Below are 24,566 nucleotides of genomic sequence, written 5' to 3'. Positions count from 1 at the left end.
GTCGGCTGCAAAGATGAAGTTGACGATCGACATCTCCATAGTGAACGCCCCTATAGAGAGAAATGCACATAATCAGAGTCGAATATTTCTTTTCGTTTTGAATTGTTTCGTTTAAAGACATTTCAAGCTTTCTATAGATGTATTTCTCATGTCTGTGAGACATTCTCTGAGTTTCAGTTAATTTATGAGGCGCGCTCCAGTTCACGTGCAACGCAAGTGACTGTGCCGGCGCCTACATGTCACGATTACGCTATATTTGCTAGCTATTTATTATATACAGGCAATTGGTTGATGAAAAATTTATCAAAATTAAGAAAAAATGTATACAAAATAAAATTCTCTTTAAAGAAAGGCCTTCTACAACACAAAACTTAATGAAGTGGTCAAAATCATGTCTTACATCTGATATATATTGCGCATCCTGTCACTCATGCCATTCACTTTTCATATCAACATAGATGAAAAATAAAATAAAAATTATAATATTTTAACAAATATGAAACTAAAATGCGCTTGTTTAATGGTTACAACACATAGTAGGCCTACACTCTATTTTCATTTAAAGGGGACCTATTATGCCCCTTTTCACAAGATGTAAAATAAGTCTCTGATGTCCCCAGAATGTGTCTGTGAAGTTTTAACTCAAAATACCCAACAGATAATTTTCTACAGCATGTTTAAATTGTCACAAACGTTTTAGTGTGTATCCCTTTAAATGCAAATGAGCAGCTGCTGCCGACTCAGAGGGCGGAGCCTCAGGAGCTCGCAGGACGTGTGTCAGGACAATCTCTCATCTCACGGAATGATAATATCAAAACATAACCTCTCAGTAGCCCTGTTCATTTCGACCCGGAGTCGGACAATAATGCCCACAGAGCCAGATAATATATGCTGTGTGGAGACTGAACATGTATAGTCTAGTTTAATTACGGTTATAACTTGTTTTTCCATCTTTCTTTAAATCCACTATTAGTACAAGCATGTTGTAGCGGACCGCGTCCGAATGTTGTAAAAATATACTGATGAGTTCAATAAAGTTTATTGTACATCACACAAAAGATGAAGCGTCAAGTTCACTCTAGAAAATCACTGTAAAAGAGCTGAATAAACACTGTAATGTTATAAGAAGTCCGCGTTAAAGTATTATCCATAAACTCTCTCTCTCCCTTTCATTATCATCAACATACACAGCGAAGTAAAAAAAACACTAGTTACAACTAACAGTAAACAAATGTTATACACACCTTTTCAGGGGGTGCTTAATAAAACGGTAAACTGTAAATCCGTAAAACAACTCCTATGAACTGTAATAAAGTGCACGCTCTCACTTTCATTACTGCCATGATCAATAACATTGGCCTATCGCTCCAGTAAATAAACAGAGCTATGAGGATTAATACATCCAGCTACACAACACCGACAACGCTTGGGAGACATTCTCGTCAGTGCAGCAATGGCGGATGTGTCCAACTCTCTCAACTCGCTGTGAACTCGATCAGGGCGGTTCTATGTTAGAACGGCAGTGTCTGTCAACACTCGTGGGCGGGGCCTGTAGTTAGTGACATCACTAAAACAGCATTCTGAAAACAGGTCGTTGGGAGACAGTGCTTATGATTTATGGGGATTTTAAAAAAAGGAGTGGGTGGATTTTTATCACTGCTGGGTGGTTGTGTACACACACTGCCATCACACATTTGTGACCCGTCACAGAAACCAGGGACACAAGTCGGCAGCACAACTTTCGAGCAAAATGAGAAAGAAGAGTTTTTTTCCAAGTTTTTTCCTCTCCATGTTTGAGATAGCAGTATTGGTATATTTAAAAGCAGTAGGGGCGTGGCGTGTCATTGTCTGTGTGTATTACCATACTGAATAACCCGGCGCTTTTGCCCCCGCCCTCCAAGTCAACCACATGGCTACTTGTTATGCTGTGCTCTGGCCAGCTCTCTCTGATATCAAAATTCAATGAAGATGGATGCCGCAAAGATTGTCGCAGACAAGATGAACCGTCTGGCAGTTACACCGAAAATGTTTTCGCCGCACTTCGTGGGCTCGGGAAACTGAACCGGAGGTATGGGCGCAGCGCGCGCGCCCTCAGTGCTTCAATACGGCGGCTCGGCTCGCTGACAGCGGTGGCTGGCTGTTTCATATGTGACGGAGAATCGAAATAGAGGATGCAGTTAAGACCTTTGCTGCTGCGATGAAGGCCTGCCGTGCGTGTTTCTGAAATGTAAGTTAAGCTTCATTTGCTCTTTAGTCGTTATTTAAGATGCTGAACCTGCTGATGATATAATGTGCTTGCGGACATTTCATTTGTGTGTGTATACGCACATAAGAAAGTGGTGTAAAGAGATTTGCAACAGTAATTTGAGGAGGTGAAATGTGATTATTTGGAAAATTGCAGAAATGACTGCTTAAAGAAAAATGCCAGCAGGCATTTGCCTCCTACATAAACTTTAATATTGTTGACATTTTGGGCACACGAGCGTTGCGTACTATTTGCGCTATATGTAGGCCTATGGCTTATTGGTCTTTGTTTGTTGTTGTTGGTTTTGCGTTATATGTATATGGCATATTGGTCTTTGTGTGTTGTTGCTGGTTTTGCGTTATACTGTATGTATATGGCATATTGGCCTTTGTGTGTTGTTGCTGGTTTTGCGTTATATGCAGGCTATATGGCATATTGGTCTTTGTGTGTTGTTGCTGGTTTTGCGTTATATGTATATGGCATATTGGTCTTTGTGTGTTGTTGCTGGTTTTGCGTTATATGTATATGGCATATTGGTCTTTATGTGTTGTTGCTGGTTTCGCGTTATATGCAGGCTATATGGCATTATTGGTCTTTGTGTGTTGTTGCTGGTACGTTGCAAATAGAGGGGCAGCACAATTGTTTTTCGCCTAGTGCGGCAGAAGTGCACTCATTCGAAGTGTAAAAAAAGCTGTAAAGCACATGGAGGAGCTTTACAGGGGGTATGGCTTATCTAAATGAGATGTAAATGAGCCCTATTGTCACCCCCAGCAGCAGAGACAGGTGAGAACTGCACAATCTTTAGCTCGTTTTCTCCTCTTTGAGCTTTTTTAAGTGCCTACTTTAAAATGGCCACAACTTCTCCAAATATTATCAGATTTCCACATGTTACACATCGTTGGAAAGCTTGGATATTACACTCTCAGAATCTATGAATAACTCAAAATGCCCCAGAACCGACTTGTGTCCCTAGTTTCCGTGACTGGTCACATTTATGTCCAAACACCATGCAAAAGTGAATTTTGCATAATAAGTCCCCTTTAATTCTGAATTTTGCACACATAAGTTGAAGGCCATTTGTTTGTGCATAGTAAAACATGGGGCTTTCCATTATTATATATCACATTAATATGTGTGCCTATTTGTAGATAAAGGGCATGTTGTAAGGTGATGTAAACAACAGTCTTATTCAGGTGATTAAATGCGTATGTTTAAAGCCGTTTTGAAAACACTATATAAACAAATGTGACTTAATTACATGAAAATTACACTTTTGAAATGTAGTAAATTCGTTGTAGAGTCATAGGGTGGTCCTTTTCTATCTTTGAAATCGTCCAGGGTTCACGAACGAGCCGGAATTGATTCCCATTTGAGAGCCGTTTTGTATTTAAATATTAGACAGCCAAATATGATTATCATTTCGGTATACTACAATGTTAAGCTATACATCAATTAGCCTAGCTAGCTGAATGTTATTTTGATGTGTAAGCACATGCTACACATTTATGCACTGTATGGAGAGCGTGTGTGGTCGAGCACTGTGGCGAAAAGATCATCCATATCGGGTCAGAAAATAAGATGTCTAACATGCAAACGAAGCAGCATTTGAGTGCATTTCAACAAAATAAACAACAAAGACCGAACATAAGGTAAAATATCACATGCAGGGACAGCCTTCAATATTATAGGCCCTATTTTAACGATCTACAGCAAGAACATGAGCGTCTGGCTCGCTCATAGGCTGCGCTGCGGTAACTGCACATCCCATTGGCGGGCTCTGACGTGTATGACGCAGAGTGATCTCATTGGTCGCACGTCAGAGCCCGCCAAGGGGGCGTGACCTCAGTCTATAATAGTCCTCGAATTCGCCATTATAGCAGATTTTACTCCTTCAGCGACAAACTTCACGTCTCTGACCATTTATTGAGCCTTTGCCGTCGAACAAGCCTTCAGCCTGAGCGAGCAACAGTTCAGCAGACTACACATCTCAACCTCGATCTCGAGTAGATGTTAAACTTCATGCTGATTTGTACTCGGCTTTCGCCAAGATAAGCACCAACTAAGACGTAGCTTTACAGTAGCCTATGCTTCTCCATCCATTTACGCTTCTTTCCATCTGGTGACGTGAATCTCCTTCTGTCTGGTGTTAATAGCTGCAGTGTATTTGCACACACAACGGCTGCAACCACAGTGCGGTTCCCTCATGACAACCGTCTGGATTGAGCAGAGTAGGGGACATCTCTAGGGTGTTCAAGTGGGCACCTTCCGTCCTCAGTGTTTCGTTGACTAGCCTACGACTCCTCAAGAGGGCTCGTCAGTGACTCTGGCATCCCAGAGTCACCCCCCTCCGTCCCCCACTCAACTCAGTCCAGCTTACTGACCTTTACATCCCTCCTGCTGCTGAGGTTGCTCCTTCCTCGTAGTTCACATGTGACCTAACCACAATCTCTCCGCAACCCGACCATACGCGCCAACCCGTTTGACTAAGGCTGTCGAGCCCCACTGCGGACGTTAAAGCGGTCAGTGGCAACGGTTCCGTATGGCATACTACCGCAAAACACAATATCTGTCCAAACACCAATCCTCATTCACGAAAAATACACAGGAACGTAATAACTGTAATTACTATGCAAAGTATACAAATAAACCAACAGACTTCAAATTTTCAAGATTTTTTCGAAACCGTAGCATGGCGGCCTGTACACAGCCAGCCAGAATCTTTCCGTCTCAACCACAGCCAGTTGCTGCTCTTTTCTGCTGCTTCAGATAAGTTCTTTACTGTGCGATGCAACTCTTGGCCACTGAATCCCACGTCTCTGAGGAACCGGGTTGTGGAGTGTGCCACAAATCCTCGACAACCCACTTCCACTGGATAAACCTGGACTCTCCATCCTCGCTGTTCTGTTTCAGTGGCCAGCTGAGCATACCGCAGTTTCTTCCTCTCATATGCCTCATCTACCGCATCCTCCCATGGCACTGTTAACTCTATCAGTGGAACAATGCGTGCTGATCCAGACCACAAAACAATATCTGGTCGTAGGTTAGTGGTGGCAATCTCAGGTGGAAAAATAAGCCGTTGATCAAGATCAGTCAGCATTTTCCAGTCCTTCCAGAAGTCCAGTCCTTCCAGTTGTCCTGAGCGAGAATTGGTTTTAATACCTTTTCTTGGTGGTTGCTCACCTGGGCGGAGGAATATTGTCTTCTGTGTGCAATGTTTTGCTAGAACAGGTGGCAACTTATTGGTCATGTTACGCTTGTCTTCCAATGCCAAAGCCAAACATCGGAGTACTTGGTCATGGCGCCAAGTAAACCGGCCTTGGCTAAGAGCCACCTTACATCTTGTCAAAATGTGCCTTAATGTGTGTGGCAGGTGATGAACACAAAGGACAAGAGGGATCCTCTCCTACCCAGAGGTTTAGGTTCTGTGGTGATGGGAAAACATCATATGTTGACCTGATAAGGAAACTGATCCTACTCTCTTCCATTGACCAAAGGTCTTGCCAGCCCATTTTGCGTTGTTCCACACTCTCTTATCTCATCCACTCTCCCTGCTTGGCCTGGGAAATGGCCTTTATACATCTCATCGTCTCCTCCAGCTTTCGCACCTTGTTGACTACCAGCTTCCTCCTTTGAGCTGGGGCTGCCTTGTGCCATTTAGGAGGAGCTAAACTGAGCCCAAAACCCCCTCTTCCATGCTGTACCTGTCCCACGATATCACCAATTTGAAGGTCAGCCTTTGCCTCTTCCACTGATTTCTTTGCTGACCACTTTCTACCAGTTTTTACCACAGGGGCTGCCTCCCTTACACATTTGTCACGTGACTCTGCTAAAGTCATTTCCAGTCTGACCTTGGCGCACTTAAACTCCTCAGTTAAAGCAGAGACTGGCAACTGCAATATTCCTTTACTATAAAGTCCCACTCTGCTGAGGCAGCGTTTAACTCCAAACCATTTCCTGATGTATGAACTTATTAACGCTTCCAGCTTATCCACTGTTGTTAAAGAAACCTCGTACACAGTCAGTGGCCACAGCAGCCTCGGTAGTAGACCAAACTGAAAGCACCAGAGTTTTAGTTTCCCTGGTAGAGCGCAGCTGTTTATGCTCTTCAAGAATATCATGCCTCCCAAGAAAAATATATCATGTGAGAATGAGTCTGCTGCTACCATGGCTATGGTTACACTATTGCTGGAGCAGCAAAAAGAATTCTACAAGGAAATGCTAAACCTGCAGCAAGAGAACTTCAAAGGATTAATTCAAGTGATGATAGATGGAACTAATAAGAGGCTGGATGGCGTTATAAAAGACGTCCAGGAGCTGAAAACAAGTTTGGAGTTCACACAAATCAAAATGGAGGAGGAGATGTCAGGGCATAAGGAAATCGTAACTAAAATAAAATCCTTTGTGAAAGCGATATTATGAAGTAAAAACAGGACATTGATGCATTGCTTACAAAGTTGGATTACATTGATAATCAACATGAAAGGAAAAATATCATTATCGATGGGATACCTGATGTTGGAGGAGAAAAATGGAATGAATAGCAGCTTAAAGTTCAACATATGTTCTCTAGTAATTTAGAGCTCGACTGCACTAAGATTGAGATGGAGCGGGTACAGATGATCGGTCAGTACCAAGAAGGGGGAAGGCCAAGAAAAATCATGGTGAATTTGTTGCGGCTAAAAGTAGGGGTGTGACGATAACCGCATCACCGCAATATCGCGTGAGAGAGATGCCTACTGCGGTGTGAGTTCATCACCGCACTTCTTTGTTTCTGCTGAAAGTTTCTGTACCTTTTACTTCGTTACGTTGGGCGACGTTCCTCTCCTCCTTTTAATGCAATACATGTTGTTAAATGAGTTTATTCCAAGCGCGCTGTATCTTTTTTTATGGGCATGAGCGATGCTCAATTCACAAATGAATCACTCTTTTGAGTCGATTCTGTTTAAAGACTTCATCAAACAAGTTGGCTGATCTGTCTAAATCGGTTCGCGAATCAGTCTGAATGATCTGTTCAGTTTCTGCACGCACTGAATCGTCTGAAGCGCTTTCAATTCACACTCGACTCGGAGTCGTAACAGGAAGATTTAAAAACATCAAGAGCGTTGGATGAAGTGGCCGTGGACTTACAGTACAGTCTAGTGAAAGCAAATCTGCAAATGCATTATATTTTTGCCAGCGATGAAGATCTTTATTAGTTGAACATCTTGGTTAGCTGTCTGTGAATGAATGATTCCACAGGACGATACATTCGATTTCATTCCATTCAGGTAATACATTTTACAACCAAACAGATTATTACGCGACGATAGGACTACTACAAAGTATAACATTATCCGTTTTTGGACATATACATTAATTTATAGGCTACATTAAATAAGCTTGTCCACAGTTTATGAAATGAACCCCACCCCGCGGTAATGTGTATTGCACAGTGGCGTGCAAACTCGACTTGAAAAATGCCTTTGCCTGCCTTAGACACTGTCAGTTAACCAGTTTAAACATGCTTGTAGAAATATACATTTGATTACATTTTGGAGAACAGACAGAAGAAGATCCGTCGAGTGCATTTGATCGTTGTTTGTGTTCAGATGTTCAGTAGCGGTCATGAGCGCGAGCACACGTGAAGAGTTAACTCTTTCTTCTCTGTGTCAATGGTTCCCTTTACATGCCTTTGAATGCTAAACTCTGCAGAGTCACTTTATTTCGACATTGTCTAATAATCCAAATGTAGTTATAGTTTTCCTTGTGGTTTGTTGTGGTTTTCCTGTCACGAAACCTGAAGACCGAAAAATAAAGCAGCAGGACTAGACGATTCACTTAAGCGGCCGAACACTTGTTCAGACTATTATTGCTCTTTTATTTTGCACTTTTTAAAAAAGGTTCTTTATGTTTAGCCAAATTAATAGTTAATTGTTTTATTTACAATTTAATATAAATGTTAATTTGCTGTTAATAATAAAGAAAACTGTTTTATAATGATTAAAAAAGGTTGTTTAAGTTTAGCATTCATAGTTCATTATTAATATTTACAATTTAATACAAATGTTAATTTGTTTATTAGTTAATAAAGAATACTGCTTTATAATTATTCATTTCCATTCTCATTTACAAGCTACATGCGTTCTTGATCGCGTCTGCAGTGTGTGACACGTCGCAGTTGATTTTTTGGAGGGGGGGGGGGGGGGGGTTCAGTTAACCACCAAACCGCGAGATTTGTTGCTTCTTCACCGCGGTAAGAAAAAATCCCATACCGTCACAGCCCTAGCTAAAAGACAAACAGCATATCCTCTCTACTGTTAAAAAGCTGAAGGGGACCAACATCTACATAAATGAGGATTTCTCTGGGGCAGTGCAACAGAAAAGAAAAGAACTCTGGCCAAAGCTGAAGGCTGCGAGGGAAAGGGGTGAAAGAGCATGGCTGAGGTACGACAAGTTAGTCATTGGGCCAAAAGATGGACATACAGAAAATATATAACTTAAAGAGCATTTTAGAACTTGAAGCGTGGTATTTTAAATTATCTGTACATTTTTAAATCTGTAGCTATGAATATAGGCAGAAAGAAAACACAATCATCTTTGTCAAAGTATGCTAAAAAGGGTCTAGTCCTAGCCCACTTAAACATATGTAGCCTCAGAAACAAAATTGAAGAAATAATTACACTTTGTCAATTGGAGAATATTCATATCTTAGCATCGACTGAAACCCATTTGGATGACAGTTTTGATAACTCTGTTGTTGCAGTTGTTGGCTATAACCTGTACAGATGAGACCGGGATAAATATGGTGGAGGTGTAGCATTATACATTAAAGATAGTATTGTAGTCCTGCCAAGAAATGATATAATGTGTGTTGATATTGAAATATTATGGATACAGATCCACATTACTCACTCTAAGCCTTTATTAGTTGGATGCTGTTCATGCGCTGTTCAAGCGCTCATGCAAGCTACTTAGATGAAATATGTGAAATTGTGGATAGAGTGAGATGAAATATGTGAAATTGTGGATAGAGTGTGATGAAAGTATAGACACTTTTCTTTTAGGGGATTTTAACATAGATTGGTTTTCCAAATTTTGTCCCTTACGCAAAAAACTGTCCTTAATGGCCAGTCTCTGTAATTTCACCCAACTTGTTATTCAGCCGACTAGAATCTCTGTAGGTATTGATGGCAGGAATAAATCTACATGCATCGATCTGATATTCACTAATATACCAGAGTTTTGTTCACAAACAGTTTCTAAAGCTGTGGGATGTAGTGACCACAATTTGATCGCTTTATCAAGAAAAACTAAATTGCCTAAATCTGGAGTTAGAATTGTTCTCCGTAGGTCCTTTAAAAAGTTTAACCCAGAGTCATTTAAATTAGACATTAATAATATGCAATGGTCAGATGTTCTTGAAGAACAGAATGTCAACACTGCTTTAAATATGTTTATGGATAAATTGATGAAATTGGTTAATATGCATGCTCGCCTTAGGAAAAGGTCAATAAGAAGTAACAGTGCTCCGTGGCTGGACAATGAATTGAGATTGTTGAAGCTTCAAAGGGATAAAGCCAAAACAGTTGCTCAAAAAACAGGGAAACCTGAAGATAGGAAGACGTACTGCACATTAAGAAATAAAGTCACAAAATTAAATCATAGTAAAAAGAAAGGTTATTTTAAACAGAAAATGTAAAAATGATGGGAATGTATTAATGTGCAAGAAGCCAAAGTCATCCCCAAAATTTGTTGAATCTGAAGGGCAGTTCATTTCGAAGCCACATGATATTGCAAACTATTTTAACAAGTTTTTTTTTCAAGAAAAGTGGACAATTTAAGATCTAATATGAATAAAACTGATAGCGATGCATGCCGGAAATTGGTTGATAACATAATGCAGGGCAAAAATTGCAACTTCAAATTTAATATTGTAACTCAGGATGCCGTAGAGAAGCTGTTACAGGGTCTATCTACTGAAACATCTGCAGGCATAGACAATCTGGAAGGAAGAATACTTAAAGTAGCTGCAAATCAACTCTCAAAACCTATAAGTCACATTTTTAATAGGTCTGTTTTGAATGGCACTTTTCCTGAGCTTTGGAAACAGTCAAAAATTATACCCCTTCTTAAGGATGCAAAGTGGGCTTTACTGGATCAAATAGTAGACCAATCAGTTTATCTCCAGTGTTAAGCAAAATTTTGGAGAAGATCATCTTTAATCAAATAAGGGATTATTTCAGTACAAATGAATTGATGACAAATTTCCATCATGCATATAGACAAGGCTTTTCCACAAACACTGCTCTAGCACAAATGACAGAGGAGTGGCTAACAGGTTTAGATGAAGGGAAACTAGTAGGAGCTATGCTTTTGGATTTTACAGCAGCTTTCGATGTAATAGATCATAGTCTTCTCATAGCCAAACTCAAAGAATATGGTTTTTCACACTCAGCATTAACTTGGGTGGATAGTTATCTTTCCAATAGGACACAACAGGTTTATTTAATGGAAGTCTATCCAATTACATCATGCGGCATAGCACAAGGAAGTTGCCTGGGTCCACTTTTATTTTCAATATTTATAAATGATTTTCCATATGTTTTTAGAAAGGCTAGTGTTGTTATGTAAGCTGATGATGTAACTTTATTCAGTGCAGCATCAACATTGCCTGAACTAAATGAAAATCTTCAGCATGAGTTAAATACAGCAATGGACTGGGTGAAAAAGAATAAATTGGTACTGAATATTTCTAAAACTAAATGTATGATATTTTGCAATAGATATATGTTACCAAGTATCACCACACTTAATCTGCATATAGAGAACAATGTGGTCGAGCAGGTTACTAGATTCACACTGCTGGGTGTTAAACTTGATACTTTATTATCTTGGTCAGACCAGATTGACCACATTGTCAGTAAGATGGGTAGGGGCATCGCTATGTCCAGAGAATGCTCTGTATATTGTCCAACTGCTATATTGAAAAACGTCATCCAAAGTCTTGTTCTGTCTCACTTATATTATTGTCCAGTAGTTTGGAGTAGCGCTGCCCAAAAACATCTAAGAAAACTTTAAATTGCACAGAATAGAGCAGCCAGAGTAGTTCTGCACTGTTCTTTTCACGCTAGTGTGCGTGAGATGCATATTAGATTATCTTGGTTAACAGTAGAGGCAAAAATAAAATATAACCTTTTGTTGCTTATGCACAAGGTCATGGCTAATGAAGCATATAACTTTATAAAAGAAAAAATATTGTTCAGTGGATATGGTCATGAGCATGTGACACGCTCAGTCAGCAACAGGATAATGATTACTCCCAGTCCAAGGTGTAATTTTATGAAGAAAACTATTGTATACAGAGGGGCTGTAGAGTGCAACTCACTTCCATCCAGTGTTAGGGAACTTAAAAGTAAATTTTCTTTTAAGAAAATAATAAAACAGAGATTACAGGTATTAAAGTATTACCATGTTATTTTATTTTTTTCGCATGTTTGTCTTTGTTTTAAATTGTTTTGAATTCCATGTTGAATAGATCTTGCTTTTGCATAACTGTATAATTCGAAATCATTTTAAATGTGTGTCATGGTAGCTAATATATCGTATAGCTCTTATAGATCATATTGATGTATTGATTAATTGAATTTTTGTATTTTTGTAATGTGATTTCTGTGGACCCCAGGAAGACTAGCGACCACCATGGTGGGAGCTAATGGGGATCCAAATAAAACAAAAAAACAATAAACCCTTCCACTGCTTGTCGTCTAACTTCTCCCACTCGAACTGTGTCCATTAGATCCCCATCATACCATCTCCCAAGACTCTTCACTGGCTTCTCAGAAACTGTTGGTATTGCCTCACCATTAATGAAGAATGTTTTATCTACTACCTTGCCTTTAATTATCGAGATGCTCCTTGATTTAGAGGGCTTAAATTGCATTCGTGCCCATTCAATGTTATCGGTTAACTTACCCAATAACCGATTAGTGCAGGCTACTGTTGTAGTCATGTCATCTTGTATGCTCTGATTGGTGGTAGTCGCATCCCAGAGGCCAAGCACTCTCCTCCTACTACCCATTTTGATGCCCTTATGATTATAGGTGCTGGTCATTTAATTAGAATATCATCAATATGATATTGATATCGACTCCATGCCACGCCACATTGCTGCAGTAATTTAGGCAAAAGGAGCCCCAACTAAGTATTGAGTGCTATACATGCTCATACTTTTCATGTTCATACTTTTCAGTTGGCCAACATTTCTAAAAATCCTTTTTTTTGTATTGGTCTTAAGTAATATTCTAATTTTCGGAGATACTGAATTTGGGATTTTCATTAGTTGTCAGTTTTAATCATCACAATTAAATGAAATAAACATGTAAAATATATCAGTCTGTGTGTAATCAATGAATATAATATCGAAATTTCACTTTTTGAATGGAATTGCTGAAATAAATCAACTTTTTGATGATATTCTAATTATTTGACCAGCACATGTACTTCCATTGCCATGGTAAAAGCCAGTGGAGAAATGGTGCATCCTGCCATTATTCCAACCTCTAAGCATTGCCATGTAGTGCTGAATTCTGGAGTTGAGAAACTAAATTGCAAATCTCCAAAATAGGCTTTCACTAAATTTGTTAGTGACATCGGAACCAAATCCAGCAATGTCACGTGGAGCTCCTTCCTCTCCTTTTTAGCTGATTGAATTCGTTGCCAGATAACACTGATGTGTTCTAAGCATCCTGAGAATCCTGGAATGCCCGCTTTTTGAACGGAAGTGTCAATGAAGCCATTCTTTAATAGGTAGGTTGACAATCTCTGCACAATAATGCTGAAGAAAATCTTCCCTTAGACGTTTAATAGTGAAATAGGGCGAAACTGACTGATGCTTGTAGCATCTTTTTCTTTGGGTATAAAGACTCCACCTGCTCAGCGCCATGCTCTAGGTACAACCTGCTTTTCCCAAGCCACTTTTATCAATTTCCACAGAATTCGTAGAACTCCTGAAGCACTCTTGTACACTCTGTACGGAACTCCATTAGGCCATGGAGATGATGAAGCCCTTGCCTTTCTCACAACCTGCTCTATCTCTTTCCACTTAGGTGCACAGACCTCCATCTGGTATTCTGGTGGATTGACAGGTGGGATGTCTGACGGAATTGACATAGGCTCATGCCTTTTTGCATCTGTATGCGTTTCCTCCAAATATCTCTCTAGCTCAACCCTAGATGCTTTTAAAGTGCCATTCTTCTCACTGGTGAATAATTTCTTTACGAATTTGAATGGGTCTTTATAGAAATTAGCCCTCACACTCTCCTTTTTGTAGCATTTCCGTAGGCGCTCAGCTCTGCGTAATGTTGAAAGCTTATATTTTATGGCCCTTTGTAAGAGATTGAGTCCCTCCTTCTGACCTTGTTCTGCTCTTTTCCATTGCTTCCTCAGCTGTTTCCTTTCTCTAACTAACCCTTCAATTTTCTGCTGCTGTCTAGACATTCCAGGAGTAGTTTGTACTTTTTCCTTCCATTTTTCCACACCAAACCTCTCACTTCCGTATGCATAAATGATGTCCCCAAATTTATCCAGCTTCTTTTCAACTGTACCAGTTAATCTTTCCAATACAAATCATAGATCTGTGTTTACCATGTCCCATGCAGTTTTCTCACAACCTCTTGGCCATCTAACTCCAGGCCTATGCCCGTTGAGGTTCTTTTCTCTCTTTTGCTGGTTAGTCTGTCCGGGTTCACAAGTATCAATGACAAATAGTGAACAAGTAGAATAAAACATTTGACTAAACTTTAACATTACTTTAAACAGGTATGTGTGTATACGTGTGATGTCATGGATATTGTGGTGGAGTGATTAATTTTCAAGGAACATCTGTGCCATGTCTTCAAGTGCGGTTTCGTCGTCATCAGTCATAGTCAGGACTCTTCGGGTTTCGGTAGTTTTTTTTTTGTGTGTGTGTGTGTTGGACACTTGTTGTCAGCAGAACGTTTTTGTGGAGTTGTGGGTTTGGGGTCAGAGGTTGAAGGTTTGTCATTCCAGGATGTTGTGGACTTGTAAGGTTGATCACTGGTTGTAGCGGACTGGGTTGAGTTAGGTTGGTCACTTGTTGCAGGTTGGCTTTGTGGCAATGTAGGGGTTGATTTGGTGGAGAGGTCTTCTTTGTTTTCAGTGAGGTCTGTAATATGTTTCTCAGCAGTGTATGTAACTGTAAGAGGTTCGGCAGTCAATAAAAATTCTTCAATGTCAACTGCATCCATTGCATTTATGTCCTTAAGAGTTTTAAAAAACTGTCTCAGGACAGAGTTGGTGATGGTTAGCTCTACTGTTTCTCTGGGTGTTTTAAAACTCAGCAGTCCGCTGCATGTGCTGATGTAGGTGGTGGCTTTCCGGTTCACTTTGCACACCTAGCAGCGCTGGAAAGTTTGTTGCAAGCTTGCATTTTGGGCATTTCTTTGACAGGTTTATCACCGCCCCTTCAACCTCTCCTGTGATTTGTAGTAGTTGAGGTTGTTGTTGTTGTTGTTGTTGAGTGGTGTGTGGAGAAATGGATTCAGTCAGGGTTTGTAATAGAGTTATGGTTGTTTGTTGAGTTGTGGTGAGGTTTAGGGTACTGTTGTAGTTTCGCATGGAAAGGTTAGTGAAATTGTAGTAGTGGTTTACTTTGATTATCTGAATGTGTCTGTCCCACAAGGAAACTTCTATGTTTCCTGTGTTATCTGCTATTGTGCAGGTTTTGACTTAACATTCAGCTCTAAAGGCAGTTATGGGTTTGCTGGGAGCGTCAATTCTGTGGACTGATGGGAGAACAGGTGAAATATGAATTTAAAGCTTGTAATTGTGGGGTTGTAGAGCCATATATATGATTTTTATTTTTATACCTTTTGCTTATCTATGGTATTTGGATGATGATATTTACTCTGGTTCAAGTCGACAGCACCTGGTAACCAGTGTTGTGCCAGTTCATACTTAAAAAGAACTAGCTCAAAGTTCAGTTCACACAGATGATTATGAACTAGTTCATATTCATAGTTCATTTTTTTTTTTAAATGTGAAATACTGGACCAACACATTCTAGCATCCTCAAAAGACAGTAAACAGTGCGTAAACAATGACAATGCCATTTAAATTCATTAATATATTTTTTTTCTAACTCTTCCTGACTTATATTTGTCCAAATGAATTGAATAGCTCTGAAAACTGAAAATTATACAGCATATAGCTCTAATAAACAAACATAGCATTCAATTTCAGATGCTGGATTTATCTGTACAGAAAGGAGTCATAGGCTTCAAAGTGCAATAGTCAAGCAGCATAACTTACTGAACGTAAACATTTGGAGAAAAAAAAAGAAGGTTGACTCCTGAGTTTTTGTCATGCTGGAACATCTTTACAAGTTGTCCCACTCTTTTAGCACCACAAAAGAGTTACAGTGGATATTACTAGTCCAATACATCAACCAAGAAGTTAAACTTCTTTAAGCTTTCTGTTGGCATTCAAGAGCAGTTGCTTCTCAAAGTTTTCATCACCAAGCCTGTTTCTCCTGGGCCTGAATATTTGGCCTCCGATACTGAAAAGTCTCTCCACTGGAGCGCTTGAGAGGAGTGCAGTGTTGTATTTAAGGAAGAGCTTTTTGAGCCTGGGCAGCAGCATGTACTCTGCAAAGCCATCTGTGGTTGGTGCATCCAAGTAAGTGTCTGCTTCATTTTTTTTGAGATTCGGACGGTTTTGGTTAAACCTGAAGAAGGAAGCTGTTGTGTCTTTGTCAGTATCACCACTAGGCTGAGACTGATCAGAGTTTTGTGCAGAGTGCGAATTACCGCACCATAATTGGGGGGTACTGCTCCTTCACTTCTTCTATGACCATCATGGTCCACTACCATATCAATCCCCACCGTGATCGCCAAGTGCAATATGTGTTGTGCAACACACATACAATGTCTAAACATGCGACAAACTGATAATCAGTAATAAGAGCGTGATCATACACAACGCTAGTCAACGGGTGACAGAAAAAAACGGATAATGCGTAATTGCGGTAAATATTATTTATTTTTTGCAAATAATACAAACATCGAAAACAAAGACAGACAAGCAAACAGGACAACAAACAAACCCAGAGCGCTGCAAGTTAAATAAAATGTACGATAAACAAATGTGTCTGGCGTTAAATATTTTTAACGCTTTAAACTTTTTTTTTTTTGGTGCCGCGGTGGGCAAGTGATGCAACCGGTGTTGCGACTGGACACCGTGTAACACCGGTAACACCGACTACCGTAGCAAGCCTAATATGCAGCAAAGCAGGCTTGTTTTAAAATACTGACCACAGAGGTCTGGGTTTTGCCTCTTTTCCCTTCCTCCCTGGCACCCATGATTTAGAAAGGCGATGCCCTGCCTTTACCCAGGACATCACATATGGAGCAGGGTTAAAGATCTCCAAAGGAGGGCCATTAAGGTCCACAAAAAGCAGAGAAGATAGACTCTTTGCACGGAGCTTGTTGCGCGTTTTTCTATCTGTATCATTTACTGCCGAAAATCCTCTCTCACATTCAGCAGAGGTGGCCAAGTATGTGTTACTTGCAATGATAAGTTTTTTCAGGGTCCCTCCCTCCAGTGTTCCTTGTAATTTATAATTTCTGAACTCCTCCACTGCTTCTCTCCCTGGCTCACCAAGGAGCTTTGCCAATGTACGGACCTCAGTCTCTCCAAACAGTACTAGGTCCTCACGTTTTTCTGGCCAGCTGGACTTCTCAAGTGGCTGGAGGATGCAAATGAGGTCATCAGCTGGCATTCGGGCCGTCAGATTGTCCACTACCGCTTGATAAAATTGTTGCCTATTGATCTTTCCTGCTCTGTCACCCACAATGTTCACCCCCTTAAAAACACCAGCTGACAAGCCTTGTTGTGCCTTTGCGGCAGACTTTCCACCTTGCGATTTCATGGCATTTAGAATTTCTGTTGTCTGTTTGATGTGGTGGTAACTCTGGACAATGGTTGTCTCCCGTTTTTGTAGTTTAAGTGACAGGCTCTGCAATTCACGCAAGACATCTTTCATACAGGCTAAATGAAAGGCACTTTATCAGAGTTGCCAGTATTTTCACTTTCAATTTGAAAATGTCTAGCCAGAGCAGGGTAATTTTTCCAAACAGCTCTCACAGTGTTAAAGCTGCTGGCAACCCATCTGATTGTAAAGATCTCCCCTATCCTCAGAATTTGAACATTGAGCTCATCTGCTACTTCTTTTAGCAATCGGGCCAGTTTGTGGGATTGATTAAATAAACTGTACAATTTAGAGATGAATATTTCAAAATGATTGCAGGCAGTCAGGGATTTTATGGAGTCATGGACAGCCAATTCCAACCTGTGAGCCATACAGTGGATGGATTTTAGCTTTGGAAATTCAGATTTAAATCTAGTAATGACACCAGACTTGCACCCTGTCAAAACTGAGGCCCCATCAGTTGCAATGCTTATGAGGTTTTTTTGTAAGAAGTCATCATCTAATCCAGCTGTCTTTAGGCTTTGTCTCAATGCATCATAAATGGAACTTGCATCTGTACCCTCCTTTAATTCAACAAGATCTAAGAAGATGTTCTCAACATCCCCATCACCTGTAACACCACACCTGATAAATACTATCATATAGGCCAGCCCAAATACTGTGCTCTCATCGACTGTCAATGAAATGCGTGAGTTTTTTTCTTTAATGTTCTTCACTACCACTTTTTTCATTTCTGTGGCAATGTGGTTCACAATTTCAGCACAAGAATGATCTGACCTATGCACATTCCCTATGACAGCACCGTTAAGTTCTTGCAGAATCATGAGAGGTGGCATCTTTTTGAAAGCTAACCTGTCTTTCGCTACTGCATATGCAGTTCTGAAAGAGCTGGTTGTTTCTTGCACTAAAGCTGCATTGATTTCCAAAATGGCTTTTGGCAGGACCTCCTTTTGTTTCTGTTGTGCTATCTCAGTAGATCTCTGGTGCGAAGCACTATCTCTGTGTTTGTATATTTTTTTTGCTAATGTCCTTTTGCAGGTACTCCCCACTGCCCCATTAACCCATTCACTAGCAAAATTCATCCCCGGACATTTACCAGACAAAAGCAAAGTCTTTGCGTCTCTGCATGGCTTGCAACCAAGGCATCCATCTTTTATGTATAACCAGGGGTTACGTTCTATCCAGCCCTGCCATTGCTCTCTGGTCCAGCAGTGTGGTGTCTCTGTCCTCTCTGTCCCTCCATCTCCAGTGGCCTTCAGACAGAAATATTTGCTTGTAAGACTAATTTCATTCTTGATGACACAGTTGTTACATGTCATGTCCTGTTTTCCCCATTCATTGTGTATTTGGTTTAGTCCTGTGTTCCAGTTTTCCCGCTCCTCGTTTCTGTTCACTGTTCTGTGATAGCTCTGTTAGCGCATTAGGTCCAACGTACCCCCTATGGGCGGGTTTGAAAGGGTGGGAACTAGTGCGTAGTCTTTACAGAAATCCCCCCCTCTTACACTTTTTTTACACGATTTTTGCGTCATTGTAGGAGGAAGTGAAAAAGGTAAATAGCGGATTTCTCTCATCTCAGGGGAAAATGAGAGAGTGTTGCACGACCATTCAATAGTATGACTGGGTTTCTAACAATGGAAAGCTTAATGCAAATGGGTGGAGTGTCCCTTTAAAGGGATTATCTGGAGTGAATCAACCCACAGCCCTGTTGTTTGATGTTGCAGAGTGCTGTTGGGAGGTATGAGAACAACAGAATTTGGTACAACATGGGCCAAATAGTGAAATAACAGCCAACTCTAACGCATGAGGGCAAGGAAGCTTTGTTTTAGTTTTGTTCTTCTATGCCCCCATTAGTTAGCATTAGCTAGAAGTTTGCAAATTCGGTTTACATGCACCAAATTCTCTCTTTCCTATACCTGCCCGGACAACAGGGCTATGAGTTGATTCAGTCCAGACAATCCCTTTAAGTACAGCCTAATTTCTAACTCACCTCTTGGCCACATGCTGCCTGCTCAGCGTCTTGCACACTCTCATCTTCCTGCCCTCTCCTTTCATGAAGGAGATACATTCATGAAGGATACATTCATGTATCTCCTTTATTTATCTTTATAAGTGCACTGGACGAGGCTTTGGATTACATCCATGACTTAGAAGCCATGTTGGAAAACACTGACCTACCACCTCCTACTCTCTTCAGCCGATACTGTTCATCAGACGACCAAATTCATTTCTACACCAAATTTCCATCCGAGAGGGTTTTTACAATTTTTTTGTACACTCGATTGCACCATCTGCCCTTAGACTGGTGTACTGGACCAAAGCAAAGAGGGCAGGGGAGGAAGGCTGCCAAGATCCCAGCCCACCACGCATCATGCCATTAATAGATGAGTTCTTGATGTACTCCATACGGGTTGCTGTTGGTATGAAGGAGCAGCTCATTGCTGACATGTTTGATGTAAGCATTGCCAGGGTCAGCAGAGTTACCATCACGAGGGCCAATTATCTTTTTATGATGCTGAGCTCACTTCCCATCTGGATACGCAGGGAAAAGGTTAAGTCCACTATGCCCCTTAAGTTTCCAGAGGTACTGTCCCAATGTCAGAGTGATACTGGACTGCACAGAAATTGCCCTGGAGACAGCCTCATCCCTGACCTTACAGTCAGAAACATTTTCGAGCTACAAAAACAGGACGACATTGAAAGGCCTGATTGGAGTTGCTCCCAATGGCTTGGGGACATTTGTCTCACCCCGCTACACCGGGTTGCATCTCAGATAAGGAGATCACCAGGATCAGTGGAGTCCTTCCCTTGCTGGAGCCAGGAGACGACATCATGGCGGACAAAGGGTTCCTCATTCAAGACCTCCTTGCTGACGTTGGAGCTAAACTCATCATTCCACCTTTTAAGCGTTCAGCTCAATTCAGCAAAGAGGAAACAGAACTAACCCAAGCTATTGCCCGCCTCAGAATTATAGTGGAGAGAGTGATCGGTAGGGTAAAGTCCTTTCACATCTGGGACTCTCCTGTGCCGCTCACACTGATTGGCAGTGTGAATCAGATCTGGCTTAACTGCTGTGTTTTAGCAAACTATCAAGGACCTTTTTGTTTTGAAGAGTGAATGAATTAATGTTTTGTATGTAAATGTATAATGTGTAAATAATTTAGTGTTCCCACATTCTTAAACATCAAATTAAATATAATTGTTATATTCGTAATATTTTTCTGTTGAAATGTGACGGATTTCACTAAAACATTAGATGAACAATTAAAACAATTTTGGTCAAAATGATGCATCCTTTAATTTTTTGGTATGTGTAACATCAACTGATTAATAACTTATTATTAACTCATAACATCAAACATTTACAATAAAAAAATGACATTAGTTCATCAACAGTGAGACAGAAGGCAAAACTGATTGGTAAAGACAAGATTAGTGGAAATAACACCAAACATTTACAATAAAAAATAACATTAGTTCATCAACAGTAAGACAGAAGGCAAAACTGATTGGTAAAGACAAGATTAGTGGAAATAACACCAAACATTTACAATAAAAAATAACATTAGTTTGTCAACAGTAAGACAGGAGGCAAAACTGATTGGTAAAGACAAGATTAGTGGAAATAACACCAAACATTTACAATAAAAAATAACATTAGTTCATCAACAGTAAGACAGAAGGCAAAACTGATTGGTAAAGACAAGATTAGTGGAATTCAAGGTATGCATTCATGTATGTGCCATAATAATATACATCTAATTTCTCTTTCATTTCCGCTATGAAGGAGTCATCACGGCAAATTCTTTCTACAGTTAAATTTGATAGGGTATCGGTAACAAAGTCACACCATGTTAGTCCTGTGATTGCCAGTTGGCCCTGAACCTGCCAGTAGTATTTATGTGAACGCCTCAAACTGGCGTGGTCTTCCTGCACCATGAGGTGAGCATCCTGAGATGGATCATTTTTTGTGCTGCTCTTCACCTCAACCAGGCCAAAAGGAGGCGACTCTGAAGGGTCATATACACGTCCGTCTGGACTGGCCCCCCAGATGTGGTACGTCAGGGTGAATGACGAATCCTGCTGGTAGCACATTAACTCGCATAGTTTCAGCATAGTTTGCCAGCACTTCAGGCTCCACCAGTAGACCACGCTTCATTGCAGCTGTTTGCTTTGTGGAGCCTCTGATCATTTGAATAGCTTCAGACTCCTCCTCTGCACGACACGCCCTACTACAACAAACTTCCTAAAAACGACTGGCAGTCAGCCTTGGTCGCCGTAGCTGTGTCCACGCAGGACATTTGGACTGCTGCTGGGTTTCTTTGGATATCTCGCTGGACAGCTGCGGTGACACTTGAAGAGACTGGAGATGCATCAACTGATGTAAGGTCGGGACAAAATGCAACCTGGGAAAAGTGTGCTGCATCAGAGGAAGGGATGGAAATTCTGGAGCCATGTGGTGTAGGATGAGGTCACTGGACTTCTTGGGTGGACAGTGATAGGACATGGGAGATCCACGAGGGACAGACCCAAATCTAGATGGCGTCAGCTCAATCTCAGAAACCTCATCCAATACAACAGCCATGAGAGACTGGGGCTGCACCTGGCTTAATTTACTTCCAGATGCCATCATATATGGATCTGGCAGTGGTCCTAGACAAAAGAGCAAAGAGATACACAAGATTATTGGTCACACAAAAGAAAAGTTAGACATGAGTGCTTAACTACATTTACATTTTATTTATTGTATCTGCGGTAACCATAATGATGTTAGTCATAACATTTAAAAAAAAACTTAACTTACTCTCACTAAGCAACAATCAACCAGTTAACAAATTAATCACCTGTATATGCCTTGTACAAAGTGGACCTCAGACCGTTCTGACCCACTGTTTTGGGCTTTTGCACCACCAGCTCACTAACAGGTTCAGGATGGATTCCCTTAAAAGTAAAAGACAAAAAACAGTTACAGTCTGTACTGTAGTCACTTCTGGTGGTGTTTTTATAATAATTTACAGTTGTTATAATTACGCATCAGTTCTTAAATCATATGACATGTTTATCACAAACCCACCTGTGTTCTTGGTCTGTGCCATCTCTGCAAGCCACTAGTGCAGGGGGGGGGGGCACATTATTTACCCAGCTGTAAATAATGTGCGGTCTGGTACAGGATAGCAACTACGTGATTGCAGAATCCTTTACCAGCCGCACAACTGCAGGAGAAAGCTTTCAGGTTGGCAGTGGCACTTTCTGCCTCCAGTGATATCTAGACACAATAACAAATTAAATAGGTTACACTGAAGTCATACTTGCGCTGTTACATCAATGTTCATAATAACATGACACTATAACTTTCAGTAAAGAAATAGTAAGTGAAGAAAGTGCCGCAACCGCAGCAAGAAGGGTGAACACGCAAGAATGGGAAACTTTCTGAACTTTTGCCAACCGGCATTCTGTCTATAGTCAAACCTCCAGTTTGTGAGGCTCCTCGCTCTTCCTCATTGACCTGAAGCATCTACCTCTCACTACAACCTGTCCCTGGAGTATATTTGATACTATAACCGCATGCAACAAGAAAATATTACGTGTTATCTCACATAGAAATACACAACTTTACTTCTTAACGTTAAGTCAGTAACATTTCACATTTACCTAGTAAGTTACAACTTTACCAAATTACTTCTTGTTATGTTATCTCATGCCATCTCACTTAAACATACACACAACATATTCACTGCGATGTGTTATACCTTATATTACAAATTCACCACAAGATTTACCATTACTTACTTTACAGTTAACGTTAACAGAGATATAACCGGTGATATGGTTAAAGCTAGCTACAGTAATTTCTTAATTTCTTATCTTGGTAATTGTGGATAAACTCTTCATGGAAGAATTTATATCCCTTGTCCAACTTGTTCCCTTTAGTGGACGAATGTATCTCCACACTCTTCACCACATCGGCGCTGGTGAACTTCGGAAGACTAGTCAGGCTAGTCGAAAACACTCTAACGTTAGCTGCCATTTCACCGTCAACAAAGCTTACACCGGAACTGGGTTTACGCTTCCTTGACGTATTTCCGTTTTTTGCGTAACAGGTCTATTATCATCATTCTGTGAGATGAAATTGTCCTGAGACTGAGCGCGAGCTCTTGAAGCATCGCCCCCTGTGCCGTGCTCATTTGCATTTAAAGGGCACACACTAAAACAGCGTGTTTTTCTGAGCACCAAAAAATGACAATTTAAACATGCTGTAAAAAATGATCTGTTGGGTATTTTTAGCTAAAACTTCACATACACACTCTGGGGACATCAGAGACTTATTTTACATCTTGTGAAAAGGGGCATAATATGGGACCTTTAAAAACGCTCCACTGTCACGTTCCCGTCTAAAGGGTAAAAACGCAAATCTGCTCACGGTGGCTCTCGTCGCGTACGCGTTTACGTCACAGGCATGCACCAGTACAGGAAAATAACAACCAACATGTCGGATTATTTCCATACGTTGGATCTTCAAGTTGCCCTAGCAGCTCTGATAAACGTACCAAAGTCTTTTCAGCAGTTGTACAAAATATTCTCAGATATTGGTGTTGTTGTATGGCAGTGCTTCACATTGTCACCTGGAGTGCATACTACATCAAATTTCACACACTTTTGCGTCACCATATTCACGCGGATTTCCCCCCCATAACGCTCGTCTAAACGCAGAATAAAAAGTGATAACGCAACGCCACTTTTTCGTTTTCTCTTCAGATTGTTTCCGTGTAAACATGGCCTTAGTATTAATAATAAAGCAAACACTATGGTAGTGTTCTGGTTTAAAACAGTATTGTAGTAGTGGGAAGTTCGGATAATTTTACTGACTCAGATCTTTGAATATCGTTCGTAAAAATGATCAGCAGAATGTATTTAAAATGTTACATGTTCCGGTACCGACAGCATAGTCTCTATGGGACTGACGGGAAGAACGAAAGACTCGGACCCGAACCCGAAGACTCAAGAAATGAAATAATCATTTCTGTTTCCTGTACAGAACCCATAGGATGTTGAGTGTGCGCGGGCAACACTAAATTAACAAATCACTCTCTGAGACCACTCGGTAGTCCCGAATCAGATTTGTTAAAAATGAACGAATCGTTCGTTCATGACCGACCCATCTCTAGCAAAATTCTAGTAATCTTCATTCTGTATTCACAGGGGCATATACCGGTAATTTACCGGTAATGTTAAGAACTTCCATTATATTTGAAAAGGTCCTGTTCACACATGATCCATTACCAGTAAAAACAGTAAATGTGAAAGGGACTAATGATAATCTCAGATGCAGATTATATG

The 24,566-nt window shown here is 40.6% G+C and overlaps 1 protein-coding gene and 1 pseudogene across 1 annotated transcript in view; both read right to left on the bottom strand.

Moving 5' to 3' along the window:
• Positions 1-24,566, bottom strand: part of LOC143718612 (uncharacterized) — a 796,762-nt gene that overhangs the window by 298,466 nt on the left and 473,730 nt on the right. The gene's annotated exons all lie outside the window — the stretch shown is intronic.
• On the bottom strand, positions 15,698-22,743 carry LOC143718424 (E3 SUMO-protein ligase KIAA1586-like; annotated as a pseudogene).

This window comes from Siphateles boraxobius, unplaced genomic scaffold (genome assembly GCF_051911475.1).
Source record: "Siphateles boraxobius isolate OS27281-9 unplaced genomic scaffold, OSU_SipBor_1 61, whole genome shotgun sequence".
Lineage (NCBI taxonomy): Eukaryota > Metazoa > Chordata > Actinopteri > Cypriniformes > Leuciscidae > Siphateles > Siphateles boraxobius.
Note: the sequence above shows the minus strand (reverse complement) of the source record. Positions and strands in the feature narration are given on the sequence as shown.